At 43.2% G+C, this 15,256-nt stretch overlaps 1 pseudogene; it reads right to left on the bottom strand.

The window, feature by feature from the left end:
• Positions 1 to 3,596: 3,596 nt before the first annotated feature.
• Positions 3,597 to 15,256, bottom strand: part of LOC115128087 (mesoderm induction early response protein 3-like) — a 41,682-nt pseudogene continuing 30,022 nt past the window's right edge.

The following is a 15,256-nucleotide window of genomic DNA, read 5'->3' as shown; positions in this document are numbered from 1 at the left end:
AAATCAACCATTTATCGGATCATCAAGAACTTCAAGGAGAGCGGTTCAATTGTTGTGAAGAAGGCTTCAGGGCGCCCAAGAAAGTCCAGCAAGCGCCAGGACCGTCTCCTAAAATTGTTTCAGCTGCGGGATCAGGGCACCACCAGTAGAGCTTGCTCAGGAATGGCAGCAGGCAGGTGTGAGTGCATCTGGACGCACAGTGAGGCGAAGACTTTTGGAGGATGGCCTGGTGTCAAGAAGGGCAGCAAAGAAGCCACTTCTCTCCAGGAAAAACATCAGGGACAGACTGATATTCTGCAAAAGGTACAGGGATTGGACTGCTGAGGACTGGGGTAAAGTCATTTTCTCTGATGAATCCCCTTTCCGATTGTTTGGGGCATCCGGAAAAAAGCTTGTCCGAAGAAGACAAGGTGAGCGCTACCATCAGTCCTGTGTTATGCCAACAGTAAAGCATCCTGAGGCCATTCATGTGTGTGGTTGCTTCTCAGCCAAGGGAGTGGGCTCACTCACAATTTTGCCTAAGAACAAAGCCATGAGTAAAGAATGGTACCAACACATCCTCCGAGAGCAACTTCACCCAACCATCCAGGAACAGTTTGGTGACGAACAATGCCTTTTCCAGCATGATGGAGCACCGTGCCATAAGGCAAAAGTGATAAGTGGCTCTGGGAACAAAACATCGATATTTTAGGTCCATGGCCCGGAAACTCCCCAGACCTTTTAATCCCATTGAGAACTTGTGGTTAATCCTCAAGAGGCGGGCGTACAAACAAAACCCACAAATTTGGACAAACTCCAAGTATTGATTGATGGCAGCCCATTCTTGCATAGTCAGGATGTGGCCCAGAAGTTAATTGACAGCATGCCATGGCGGATTGCTGAGGTCTTGAAAAAGAAGGGTCAACACTATAAATATTGACTCTTTGCATCAACTTCATGTAATTGTCAATAAAAGCCTTTGACACAGTAATTATACTTCAGTATTCCATAGTAACCTCTGATAAAAATATCTAAAGACACTGAGGCAGACTTGATTAATTTATTAAAATTAATGTCATTCTCAACTTTTAGCCACGACTGTATGTGTGCCACGAATGGGCAAGACAAAATATTTAAGTGCCTGTATGGTAGTAGGGGCCAGGCACACCGGTTTGTGGCAAGAACTGCAACACTGCTGGGGTTTTCCACAGTTTCATGTGTGTAACAAGAATGGTCCACCACCCAAAGGACATCCATCCAACTTGACAACTGTGGGAAGCATTGGAGTTAACATCGGCCAGCATCCCTGTGGAACGCTTTTGCGTTCTGAGGGCAAGGAGTGGGGGGTGCAACTGAATATTAGGACCGTATTCCTAATGTTTGGTATACTCCGTGTATACATCCTTCAAGTAAGTACATCAGGGAAAAACAATTAGTTACAAATTAATGGAAAGATGACTCCATGGGGAGGTACAAAAACAAACACTCAAAAGTTACTTTCCTGCAAAGTCCACCCTCATCCTCACTCAAATCATTAAACATGCCTGTATTCACACAACTGGATGTCAACCAACACAGCAACAAGTCGTAATCCTAGACAGGCCAAACATTCAGCTCGAACAAACTGTTTTTTCCTGCAAGTTGTGATACTAAGCACTTAATTCAATGACATTCGCTTCCCTCAACACGTTAAATAGACAAGCAAAGACTAAAGGCTGTCTCGTACATTTTAATACTGCATACACCACTACTGCCACATAGCTCCCTAAGGACTTATCGCATACACTGCTAGTTATATTTATGAGACAGTGAAATGACCCCAAGTACAGTCTGGGCACTGTACAGCGCAGGTCTATCAGATGCTCTTCAAAATACATAAATAATAGAAAAATGACAGTGGTTTAATACGGTTTATGCATCGAATAGCTTTGATGAGTACTCATCTGTGTCTGTGGGACTGAGTGTATTGAGTCTAATTTCCACGACAGTAGACTGAGGGTTACAATTCCACGGAGAGGAAGGTTTACATACATCTTAACATATTTAGAAATTATTGCCTTGTAAAGAGTTAGGAGTCATAATGCCCATAAAACCGAGAGGTCAAACAGGGAAATGGTTCCAATTGTTTTCCACCATTCATTTTTCCCCATAGTGGATTTTTAGAAACACTTAAAATAAGTGCTGTGTTTCGTGTAGGCTTACCCTCGCGTGACATTTTGATAACCGTGTAATTCTCTAGGACAAGGTAACATCAGTATATTAGCCTTTTTTTTCCCTCCCCAAAATGAAATGCTAATTAGCTGTTAAAGAACTACAAATGCCATGATGATCTTGACAAGACTGCAGAATCGAGGTAAAGGTAAGAATCTCTGGATTAACTATCCAATGTTGGCTAAATGTAGTAATTCATTAATTGGCTGCATTTCTTTAAAATTTGACAATTATGTGAATCGTCTTGTGCAAGTTTTAAATTGACACAATACCTGTTAGCAAAGGTGTCAGCTAGAGATGATGTGAAGAAGCTTGCATGGATGTAGTTTTGCATGTCTACTTTGATGCTAATTAGCATTCAAATCAGTAAATAGAGCTGAATATATTGATGTCACCTTGTCAGAGTGATTTACATGGCTATCAAAATGACACACCAGGGTTAGCCTACATGAAACACACCTTATTTGAAGTGTTTCTAAAATCCCCTATGGGAAAAATGAAATGGCGGGAAACAATTTCCCTGTTTGACCTCTAGGTTTTATGGGTATTATGACACCTCCACTGTGGGACTCTATAGGGTTCAAGGGTGAGCACAGACAAAGCCCATAGTGATTAAGTCAAAGGAAAAGAGGATGAAACTAAATCTGGTTTTACGCATTATGGGCTGGTTAATAAATTGTGTGTGGTAAATCAGGAACCTTTGGGAGCCCTAGATATGTTTGCACTTCAGCCAACCATAACTTCCCAACCAGCCTCTATAATTTCAATTGAAAACAAGTCAAACCTTTGCTAATAACCTCAAACACTCACACAGAGTTGCTCATCATTTTCAGATACCCTTAATGCACTTCAAGTACTCAAAACCACCGACATTCTATCACGTCCATTCCAAGTGAGTTCAAATTATGCATAGATAAATGAAGTTGACTGAACGCTGGCTAACAGCACATCTTGACACACAGGTACAGATGGGGCAGAGGAGTAGTGACATTCACAGCAGCAATGTAAACCCCCAGGATTTGCATAATTGATGTTTAAGAGTGGGGGGATTCAACTCCCAAACAAGTCTTTCCACTACTTATGAAAAGTATAGCTTGCTGGATATAAGATACATGCATTGTTTTAACTTAAAAATAACAATGTCAAACATAACTGTACTATAGTGCATTTAAAACTAAACAGCTGAATGTGCCCACGTCTGCTTACAAAGCATTTTCAGATGAACAAAGAATCTTATGTTGAGGACCATGTTGCAGTCCAATGTTTATAAATACCCAGGCCACCCAAGCTAGCCAACTGAAATTGGAAAAACATTTATCAAATGTACATAAAACCAAAACTTAATTGATATTTTCATCTAATGAAACTCTGGGATGGAGAGAAAAAATATTTAAAAAACAAGCCAATAAAACAGAATATACATCTCTTTATTTACAGTATATTTGGCGGCGCACAATCGGCCCAGCGTCGTCTGGGTTTGGCCAGGGTAGGCAGGCATTGTAAATAACAATGTGTTCTTAACGGACTTGCCTAGTTAAATAAAAGGTTACACATACAGAGGCAAACATTTACAAAAAAGTGTTATGCACATGGATGACAAGTAGTACATCTGTACAAAATATACAAAACCTGGGGACCCTCTTACAAAATGCTACATTTAGGGCCAGGTCGTTGGTACCTGTAAACACTGGGAAAGTAGCAATGGTGAGAGAATGCTGCTCATACACCAGCGAGAAAGAGAACTAGTCAGATGTCGTGGTGAGTTTTGCCAACACTTGAAGGATAACGCTCATGGGATCCACTGATGTGGAACAGACCCCCAAAAGCACAAATCTCCCACCAGTAGTTCCTGTTCACACAGTATTCGGACACAAATGGGCATTTCCCAAAATTCCGGACGGAAAAATAAAATGGCTATATTCAATATTTTTTTTTGCTGTACAAGAAGACATCACTGATGTCATAATAAAAAAACATCATATGTATATCATATAAACTGAGCGTACGGAACATGCTCTTTCCATGACAGACTGAACAGGTAAATACAAGTGAAAGCTATGATCCCTTATTGATGTCACCTGTTAAATCCACTTCAAAATCAGTGTAGATTAAAGGGAGGAGAGCCTCGAGACATGGATTGTGCATGTGTGCCATTCAGACAGTGAATGTGCAAGACAAAATATTTAAGTGCCTTTGAACGGGGTATGGTAGTAGCTGCCATGTGCACGGGTTTGAGTGTGTCAAGAACTGCAACACTGCTACGTTTTTCAAGCTCAACAGTTTCCAGTGTGTATCAAGAATGGTCCACCACCCAAAGGACATCCAGCCAACTTGACACAACTGTCAGGATCCCTGTGGAATGCTTTCGACACCTTGTAGAGTCCATGCCCTGAAGAATTGAGTCTGTTCTGAGGGCAAAAGGGGGTGCAACTCAATATTAGGAAGCATTCTTAATGTTTTGTACACTCATACATACATATATATGTATACACACACACACACAAACGTATATATACATATGTGTATGTATATATACACACACACACACACACACACACACACACACACACACACACATATATATACACACACACACAATAAATATAATCTCCAATGAACAAATATGTACACAGATGATGGTGGGCTCCATCATAAAGTAGGGAGGGAGAAGTGGTGTGACGTGGCGCAGCCGTTCTCACACGGTTACCTAGCAACCATTCACTTCGACTGTAGGGCTGTGTGCGGTTGGTACCGGTGTCTTGTGTGTGCATGGTCGTGTTCCAATGTAGCCGTTGGCCTCGTCGGTCACTAGGCTGCCAAAGTCTGTCACCGACACTGCCATCTTGCTGCTCGTGATAGGATGCGGGCGTGCCTCAGAATCAGGCCCAGATTTTCTACAGTGGCCTCAGGCAAGCTCATTTTGAGGCGCTTGGAGGGGGGTCTGACGTAGTCGTCCGTGCAGGAGGCCAACTGACCCAGGTCGGAGTGGTAGAAGCCGGCGTCCAGCAGGTTGATGCAGTCGGGGTCTCCTGTGCCATTGGGGATGAATCCCAGGGACTCGTCATGGCTCAGGGAGCCCCGGTGGAGGCCCTCTAACGTAGGAAAGCTGTAGGACTCCAGGCAGCCCACGTCAGACGGGTTACATACAGACGCCACACTGCTGGTCAACACTGGAGTGAGGGGGGAAGAAAATTTAGAGAATTGGAATTAACCTTGACTGTCCAAAAAGACAACGTCCTTCATCAGAAACACTGCATCGTCGCTACAGACAGGAGTTTTTGGTGTCAATGTGACCTACTAGGAAAACATGCTATAGGGACCTAGGTTTTCCTTGTTCAAGTAACATGGTCAGGACCCTTCTCATAGCAGATGAGCTTGAAGATCAGGAGCCATATGTATCAAGCATGTTAGAGTAGAAGTGCAGATCTAACATCAGTTTCACTTTTATATCAAATCAAAATCAAATTTTATTTGTCACATACACATGGTTAGCAGATGTTAATGCGAGTGTAGCGAAATGCTTGTGCTTCTAGTTCCGACAATGCAGTGATAACCAACAAGTAATCTAACTAATAATTCCAAAACTACTGTCTTATACACAGTGTAAGGGGATAAGGAATATGTACATAAGGATATATGAATGAGTGATGGTACAGAGCAGCATACAGTAGATGGTATCGAGTACAGTATATACATATGAGATGAGTATGTAGACAAAGTAAACAAAGTGGCATAGTTAAAGTGGCTAGTGACATAAGAATGCAGTCGATGATCTAGAGTACAGTATATACATATGCATATGAGATGAATAATGTAGGGTAAGTAACATTATATAAGGTAGCATTGTTTAAAGTGGCTAGTGATATATTTACATCATTTCCCATCAATTCCCATTATTAAAGTGGCTGGAGTTGGGTCAGTGTCAATGACAGTGTGTTGGCAGCAGCCACTCAATGTTAGTGGTGGCTGTTTAACAGTCTGATGGCCTTGAGATAGAAGCTGTTTTTCAGTCTCTCGGTCCCAGCTTTGATGCACCTGTACTGACCTCGCCTTCTGGATGATAGCGGGGTGAACAGGCAGTGGTTCGGGTGGTAGATGTCCTTGATGATCTTTATGGCCTTCCTGTAACATCGGGTGGTGTAGGTGTCCTGGAGGACAGGTAGTTTGCCCCCGGTGATGCGTTGTGCAGACCTCACTACCCTCTGGAGAGCCTTACGGTTGAGGGCGGAGCAGTTGCCGTACCAGGCGGTGATACAGCCCGCCAGGATGCTCTCGATTGTGCATCTGTAGAAGTTTGTGAGTGCTTTTGGTGACAAGCCGAATTTCTTCAGCCTCCTGAGGTTGAAGAGGCGCTGCTGCGCCTTCTTCACGACGCTGTCAGTGTGAGTGGACCAATTCAGTTGTCTGTGATGTGTATGCCGAGGAACTTAAAACTTGCTACCCTCTCCACTACTGATCCATCGATGTGGATAGGGGTGTTCCCTCTGCTGTTTCCTGAAGTCCACAATCATCTCCTTAGTTTTGTTGACGTTGAGTGTGAGGTTATTTTCCTGACACCACACTCCGAGGGCCCTCACCTCCTCCCTGTAGGCCGTCTCGTCGTTGTTGGTAATCAAGCCTACCACTGTTGTGTCGTCCGCAAACTTGATGATTGAGTTGGAGGCGTGCATGGCCACGCAGTCGTGGGTGAACAGGGAGTACAGGAGAGGGCTCAGAACGCACCCTTGTGGGGCCCCCGTGTTGAGGATCAGCGGGAGGAGATGTTGTTGCCTACCCTCACCACCTGGGGGCGGCCCGTCAGGAAGTCCAGTACCCAGTTGCACAGGGCGGGGTCGAGACCCAGGGTCTCGAGCTTGATGACGAGCTTGGAGGGTACTATGGTATTGAATGCCGAGCTGTAGTCGATGAACAGCATTCTCACATAGGTATTCCTCTTGTCCAGGTGGGTTAGGGCAGTGTGCAGTGTGGTTGAGATTGCATCGTCTGTGGACCTATTTGGGCGGTAAGCAAATTGGAGTGGGTCTAGGGTGTCAGGTAGGGTGGAGGTGATATGGTCCTTGACTAGTCTCTCAAAGCACTTCATGATGACGGAAGTGAGTGCTACGGGGCGGTAGTCGTTTAGCTCAGTTACCTTAGCTTTCTTGGGAACAGGAACAATGGTGGCCCTCTTGAAGCATGTGGGAACAGCAGACTGGTATAGGGATTGATTGAATATGTCCGTAAACACACCGGCCAGCTGGTCTGCGCATGCTCTGAGGGCGCGGCTGGGGATGCCGTCTGGGCCTGCAGCCTTGCGAGGGTTAACACGTTTAAATGTCTTACTCACCTCGGCTGCAGTGAAGGAGAGACCGCATGTTTTGGTTGCAGGCCGTGTCAGTGGCACTGTATTGTCCTCAAAGCGGGCAAAAAAGTTATTTAGTCTGCCTGGGAGCAAGACATCCTGGTCCGTGACTGGGCTGGGTTTCTTCTTGTAGTCCGTGATTGACTGTAGACCCTGCCACATGCCTCTTGTGTCTGAGCCATTGAATTGAGATTCCACTTTGTCTCTGTACTGACGCTTAGCTTGTTTAATAGCCTTGCGGAGGGAATAGCTGCATTGTTTATATTCAGACATATTACCAGACACCTTGCCCTGATTAAAAGCAGTGGTTCGCGCTTTCAGTTTCACGCGAATGCTGCCATCAATCCACGGTTTCTGGTTTGGGAATGTTTTTATCGTTGCTATGGGAACGACATCTTCGACGCACGTTCTAATGAACTCGCACACCGAATCAGCGTATTCGTCAATATTTCCATCTGACGCAATACGAAACATGTCCCAGTCCACGTGATGGAAGCAGTCTTGGAGTGTGGAGTCAGCTTGGTCTGACCAGCGTTGGACAGACCTCAGCGTGGGAGCCTCTTGTTTTAGTTTCTGCCTGTAGGCAGGGATCAGAAAAATGGAGTCGTGGTCAGCTTTTCCGAAAGGGGGCGGGGCAGGGCCTTATATGCGTCGCGGAAGTTAGAGTAACAATGATCCAAGGTTTTACCACCCCTGGTTGCGCAATCGATATGCTGGTAAAATTTAGGGAGTCTTGTTTTCAGATTAGCTTTGTTAAAATCCCCAGCTATAATGAATGCAGCCTCCGGATAAATGGTTTCCAGTTTGCAAAGAGTTAAATAAAGTTTGTTCAGAGCCATCGATGTGTCTGCTTGGGGGGGGATATATACGGCTGTGATTATAATCGAGGAGAATTCTCTTGGAAGATAATGCGGTCTACATTTGATTGTGAGGAATTCTAAAATCAGGTGAACAGAAGGATTTGAGTTCCTGTATGTTTCCTTCATCACACCATGTCTCGTTAGTCATGAGGCATACGCCCCCGCCACTCTTCTTACCAGAAAGATGTTTGTTTCTGTCGGCGCGATGCGTGGAGAAACCCGTTGGCTGCACCGCATCGGATAGCGTCTTCCCAGTAAGCCATGTTTCTGTGAAGCAGAGAACGTTGCAGTCTCTGATGTCCCTCTGGAATGCTACCCTTGCTCGGATTTCGTCAACCTTGTTGTCAAGAGACTGGACATTGGCAAGAAGAATGCTGGGGAGTGGTGCGCGATGTGCCCTTTTTCGGAGTCTGACCAGAACACCGCCTCGTTTCCCTCTTTTTCGGAGTCGTTTCCTTGGGTCGCTGCATGCGATCCATTCCGTTGTCCTGTTTGTAAGGCAGAACACCGGATCCGCGTCGCGGAAAACATATTCTTGGTCGTACTGATGGTGAGTTGGCGCTGATCTTATATTCAGTAGTTCTTCTCGACTGTATGTAATGAAACCTAAGATGACCTGGGGTACTAATGTAAGAAATAACACGTAAAAAAACAAAAAACTGCATAGTTTCCTAGGAACGCGAAGCGAGGCGGCCATCTCAGTCGGCGCCGGAAGTTATCCTCTCATATCATAATGAATAACATTACATGGACAGGAGGGACCTGATCCTCGATTAGAACTCCTACTCTGAGAAGCGTACTATGTAGGACCCCAGAAGCATACAGAGAAGAAAAGAAAATCACTGCTTAAAATGTTACAGCCTCATGCTCCAAGCGGCTACCACTGCTAATCGCATTCTTCACTCTATCCATCAAAATTTATGTAGAGTTCACAAGCCGTATCTCTCTCGTCTGCTCTGATTTCTCAGTCCTGGCCCGTGGCCCTGCTCACCAGAGAGGTCGCTGGCCGTGATAGAGTTAAGGAGGTTGAGCTGGTGCTCTGCCGAGTACTCCATCCGACCTCCTCCACTGCTACTGGAGCACACAGAGGCCGACCCGTCTACCACCAAGCCTTCAGCCTCATCCACCAGCCTGTCCATCAGATCCCTACAGGGAGGGTAGGAACAAACAAATAGGGGATTTATGTGAAGGCTAAACCCCATTCTCAAAAGTGACCACAAATGCAATTATGCATGTAATGCTTTTATTATAAAAAGGTGCATTTGTCTGGTGAAAATTATCTTCCCCAAACTTGAAACTCACTCGCTGCAAATGTATGCCATTTAATCAGCTTTACAACGGGTGTAGAGCCTAATGTTCTTAATTTTAAGAAGTTATTTGGCCACTTTAGTTGTGATACAAACCTTATCAAAACATTATAGGCCTATGTGCTAGACGACATGTGGTGTGACTGATTCGAAAAAGTCGCTAAAAAAGTATGCCGTTAGCCTTAAACTGGGCATCATTCACAAGTGATAATATTAGCCTGTCACCCATCACACTATTCCTGATTTAATCTAGTCTTTACATATACGTATGAAATTTATTTGGATTTAGAATGGACCATTATCATACAACGGTCTCGATCCAAGCACTAAAATAGCAAATGGCGGACACATTTTCATGCCAGCCTGTTTTAAAAATAACCAATGTGCTTAATATTAGGAAGGTTGAGAAATAAATATAGTAGGTCTAGCCTATAGAAAGCTGATGGGATCTTCCTATTTTTAATAGAGGCCATCACTGATGTTTGAACGGGTTCAAGTCTGAGATCTGGCTAGGCCACTCAAGCACATGCAGAGACTTGTCCCAAGGCCACTCCTGCATTGTCTTGGCTGTGTGCTTAGTGTCGTTATCCTGTTGGAAGGTGAACCTTCGCCCAGTCTCAGGTACGGAGCGTCTGGAGCAGGTTGTCATCAAGGATCTCTGTACTTTCCTCTGTTCATCTCTTCCTTGAGCCTGACTAATCTCCCAGTCCCTACCGCTCGAAAACATCCCCGCAGCATGATGCTGCCACCACGCTTCATCGTAGGGATGGTATTTGCCAGGTGATGAGCGGTGCCTAGTTTCCTCCAGACGTGACGCTTGTCATTCATTGTCTTTCTGTCGTTCTTCCCATTCAACTTGACAAAAACGTGGAGTGGTTGAAAAACGAGTTTTAATGACTAGTCAACCATAAAGGCCTGATTGGTATAGTGCTGCAGAGATGGTTGTCCTTCTGGAAGGTTCTCCCATCTCCACAGAATAACTCTGGAGCTCTGTCAGTGTGACCATCGGGTTCTTGGTCACCTCCCTGACCAAGGCCCATCTTCCCCGATTTCTCAGTTTGGCTGGGTGGACAGCTAAACCGAGCAATCAGGGGAGAAGGGCCATGGTCAGGGAGGTGACCAAGAACCCAATGGTCACACTGACAGAGCTCCAGAGTTATTCTGTAGAGATGGGAGAACCTTCCAGAAGGACAACCATCTCTGCAGCACTATACCAATCAGACCTTTATGGTTGACTAGTCATTAAAACTTGTTTTTCAACCACTCCACGTTTTTGTCAAGTTGAATGGGAAGAACGACAGAAAGACAATAGTACACAGAATATTCAAGTCTCACAGAAGACGGCAGACATGCTAGCTAGCCACAACGAGAACCAGAGTAGCATGGATACATAAGAAGCCACGAACTCAAGCAAGAGAAAGAACAAAACTGACCAGGATGAAATCCTTGCAACCTCAGACACCAATTAAAAATCCACAGGTGAAAAAAATGAAAGATGACATTTCCATGTCTGAACTTCTCTGCAATCCAGTCCCCGTCTACTAAACAAGATGCTACGCTCTCCAAAGTGTCCATCATAGAGTGGGCTACCGAAGAAACATCAAAGATCGATCATTTGTCAGAAACTATCAGTCAGCTACTCAAAATTGTGAGCGAGAACAAGGAAAAGATAACGTTCCTAGAGAATGAGTTGAAGAAACTGCAATCCCAAAATAATGAGCTGCGTGAGAATGTATACGAACTTCAAAAGATACCCTCGCGGATGGAAACATGAAAATCCAAGGGGTAAAAGATAGAGGGAGAGGATATTCGTGAAGCAGTCATTAATATCCTGGGAATGGTGGCTCCGTGCATAAAAGACAAGCTAAGAGACGTGATCGACGTGGTACATCGACTTGGGAAACTAAGATCTGATGGACCCCCTCGCAATGTCATCTTGTGCTTAACTATGCGTCACTACAGAGACATCATCTGGAAAATGGCAAAGGGTAACAAGTTTCTGGACGAGAAGAAGCTCCGCATCAAAGAAGCTCTGATACCGCAGGATCAGATTGCCAGGGAGAAACTTATACAGAAGGCATGACAAAAGGAAAGAAAGCTGGGTTCAAGGGCCAACACGCGTTTATCCAAGGAAGAATAATTACTGGGTAACTGTTGACATTAACCAAACTGGAACTATAAGTACTGCCACGAGTAAATGTACCGTTTGAACTACAACTGATGAACACTTGCCAACTAAAAAAAAAGAAAAGGAAGTAAATAGATTTGTTATACTGTTAACCACCTACCTCAGCTGAGTGTAGTTTGAGTAATCCTCTCAAGGTTCACTGGTTTGTTTTATTGTTCACATTACTACTTCTGTTATCTAATTTGTGTTCTCTCTCTTTTTAATGCAGGAGTTTGTTAAACTCACTCAGTATCGTTAGTCTGAATGCTAGGGGTTCGAGAGATCTTACAAAAAGGAAAGCCTTATTTTTATATTGTAAACGCAGTAACGCAGATTTTGTCGGGTGAATGTGATTTGAAATTTTGGAAATCACAATGGGGAGACAGCCTATTTCAGTCATGGATCAAACCATTCTGCTGGTGTTTTGAAACTTATTCACAAGTTTGAAGGTAACATTCTAGAATCCACATCTTCACAAGATGGAGATGAGCAAAGTAACTGTTAAACTTGACAATTCTATTTTCATCTTTTGTCATGTATAAGTGGGGCAAAAAAGTATTTAGTCAGCCACCAATTGTGCAAGTTCTCCCACTTAAAAAGATGAGGCCTGTAATTTTCATCATAGGTACACTTCAACTATGACAGACAAAATGAGAAAAAAAATCCAGAAAATTACATTGTAGGATTTTTAATGAATTTATTTGCAAATTGTGGAAAATAAGTATTTGGTCACCTACAAACAAGCAAGATTTCTGGCTCTCACAGACCTGTAACTTCTTCTTTAAGAGGCTACTCTGTCCACCACTCATCACCTGTATTAATGGCACCTGTTTGAACTTGTTATCAGTATAAAAGACACCTGTCCACAACCTCAAACAGTCACACTCCAAACTCCACTATGGCCAAGACCAAAGAACTGTCAAAGGACACCAGAAACAAAATTGTAGACCTGCACCAGGCTGGGAAGACTGAATCTGCAATAGGTAAGCAGCTTGGTTTGAAGAAATCAACTGTGGGAGCAATTATTAGGAAATGGAAGACATACAAGATCACTGATAATCTCCCTCGATCTGGGGCTCCACGCAAGATCTCACCCAGTGGGGTCAAAATGATCACAAGAACGGTGAGCAAAAATCCCAGAACCACACGGGGGGACCTAGTGAATGACCTGCAGAGAGCTGGGACCAAAGTAACAAAGCCTACCATCAGTAGCACTACACCGCCAGGGACTCAAATCCTGCAGTGCCAGACGTGTCCCCCTGCTTAAGCCAGTACATGTCCAGGCCCGTCTGAAGTTTGCTAGAGAGCATTTGGATGATCCAGAAGAAGATTGGGAGAATGACATATGAATGTCAGATGAAACCAAAATATAACTTTTTGGTAAAACTCAACTCGTCGTGTTTGGAGGACAAAGAATGCTGAATTGCATCCAAAGAACACCATACCTACTGTGAAGCATGGGGGTGGAAACATCATGCTTTGGGGCTGTTTTTCTGCAAAGGGACCAGGACGACTGATCCGTGTAAAGGAAAGAATGAATGAGGCCATGTATCGTGAGATTGAGTGAAAACCTCCTTCCATCAGCAAGGGCATTGAAGATGAAATGTGGCTGGGTCTTTCAGCATGACAATGATCCCAAACACACCGCCCGGGCAACGAAGGAGTGGCTTCGTAAGAATCATTTCAAGGTTCTGGAGTGGCCTAGCCAGTCTCCAGATCTCAACCCCATAGAAAATCTTTGGAGGGAGTTGAAAGTCCGTGTTGCCCAGCAACAGCCCCAAAACATCACTGCTCTAGAGGAGATCTGCATGGAGGAATGGGCCAAAATACCAGCAACAGTGTGTGAAAACCTTGTAAAGACTTACAGAAAACATTTGACCTGTCATTGCCAACAAAGGGTATATAACAAAGTATTGAGATAAACTTTTGTTATTGACCAAATACTTATTTTCCACCATAATTTGCAAATAAATTCTGTTTATAGTTAGAAACGTTTTTTTATAATTAATCGTCAGGTTGTTTTTACAATATATAAATCGATAATATTTCAATAATCGAGAATATTTCACTTCTTCAATAGGAGAGAAAATGTCTGCTCCAAGCTGTTCCGCATGCAAAACGCTGCTGGCACCCAGCTATACAATGACGCGATGTGATCTTTCTCGCTCATTTTTCAAAATAAAAGCCTGAAACTATCTAAAGACTGTTCACAACATGTGGGAGCCATAGGAAAATGAATATGGTTGATATCCCTTTTAAATGGAGCGAAGGCAGGCAATGGAACAGAGTGCTTTCAGGAATAACAGCACTTCCGGGTTGGATTTTCCCCAGGTTTTCGCCTGCAATATCAGTTCTGTTATACTCACAGACAATATTTTGACAGTTTTGGAAACTTCAGAATGTTTTCTATCCTAATCTGCCAATTAAAATATGCATATTCTAGCTTCTGGGTCTGAGAAATAGGCAGTTTCATTTGGGTACGTTTTTCTTCCAAATTTCAAAAGACTGTCCCCTACACTCAACAGGTTAAAGAAAGGAATAGATACCATTATAAATGAGACTCAAACAGGATTAATGAAGGGTTGTCACATAAGCTCTAACATTTGTTTAGTCTTAGACCTTATAGATTATTCAGATGCAATTGAAGGTTGTCTTATTTTTGGACTTCTGTAAAGCCTTTGACACAATTGAACACAAATTTCTCTTTGGGTCACTTAGAATTTTCACCAAATCCAAAAGGTTTATCAAAGTCATTCGCATGTTTTACAAAATATATAAATAGATTTGTGTTACTAAATATTAATACTTCCAAAAGATTCAGTATCAACAGAAGTGTACGACAGGGATGCCCAAGTTCGCCATTTTTATTAATTTTGGTTGTGGAACTTCTATCTCTAGATATTCTGAATAATGCAAATGTATATGGCTTAACCATTTTTAACAAAGAAATCAACATTTCCCAACTGGCTGATGATACTCCTCTTTTCTTAAGAGACAGGTCGCCCACGCCCTTAATGCTATAACTGCATTTTCTATTGCATCAGGATTAAAACTGAATGTTTCTAAATGTGAAATCTTATGTTTATTTGACTCTGATAAATAGAAAATATTCCTGTAAAGGACTGCGTTAAATATTTAGGACAACATACGTCAAAAAAACAACATGAATTTCTCTCCTAAAATTAAGAAAAACAAAAATATATTTAATAATTGGCTATAAAGAGATCTTTCTATACTTGGGAGAGTACTTCTGTCCAAGGCAGAGAGAGGGACAGTCTTGTTTTGTGTACCCCTCATCATCTATATTTGTAAATCCTGCTTACTTGTAAAGAGATTAATAAGACCTTTCTTGACTTCATCTGGAAAAATAAGTCTCAAACTAAAAGTCAGT

Source organism: Oncorhynchus nerka, linkage group LG4 (genome assembly GCF_034236695.1).
Source record: "Oncorhynchus nerka isolate Pitt River linkage group LG4, Oner_Uvic_2.0, whole genome shotgun sequence".
NCBI lineage: Eukaryota > Metazoa > Chordata > Actinopteri > Salmoniformes > Salmonidae > Oncorhynchus > Oncorhynchus nerka.
This window is presented reverse-complemented; position numbering and strand designations above follow the sequence as displayed.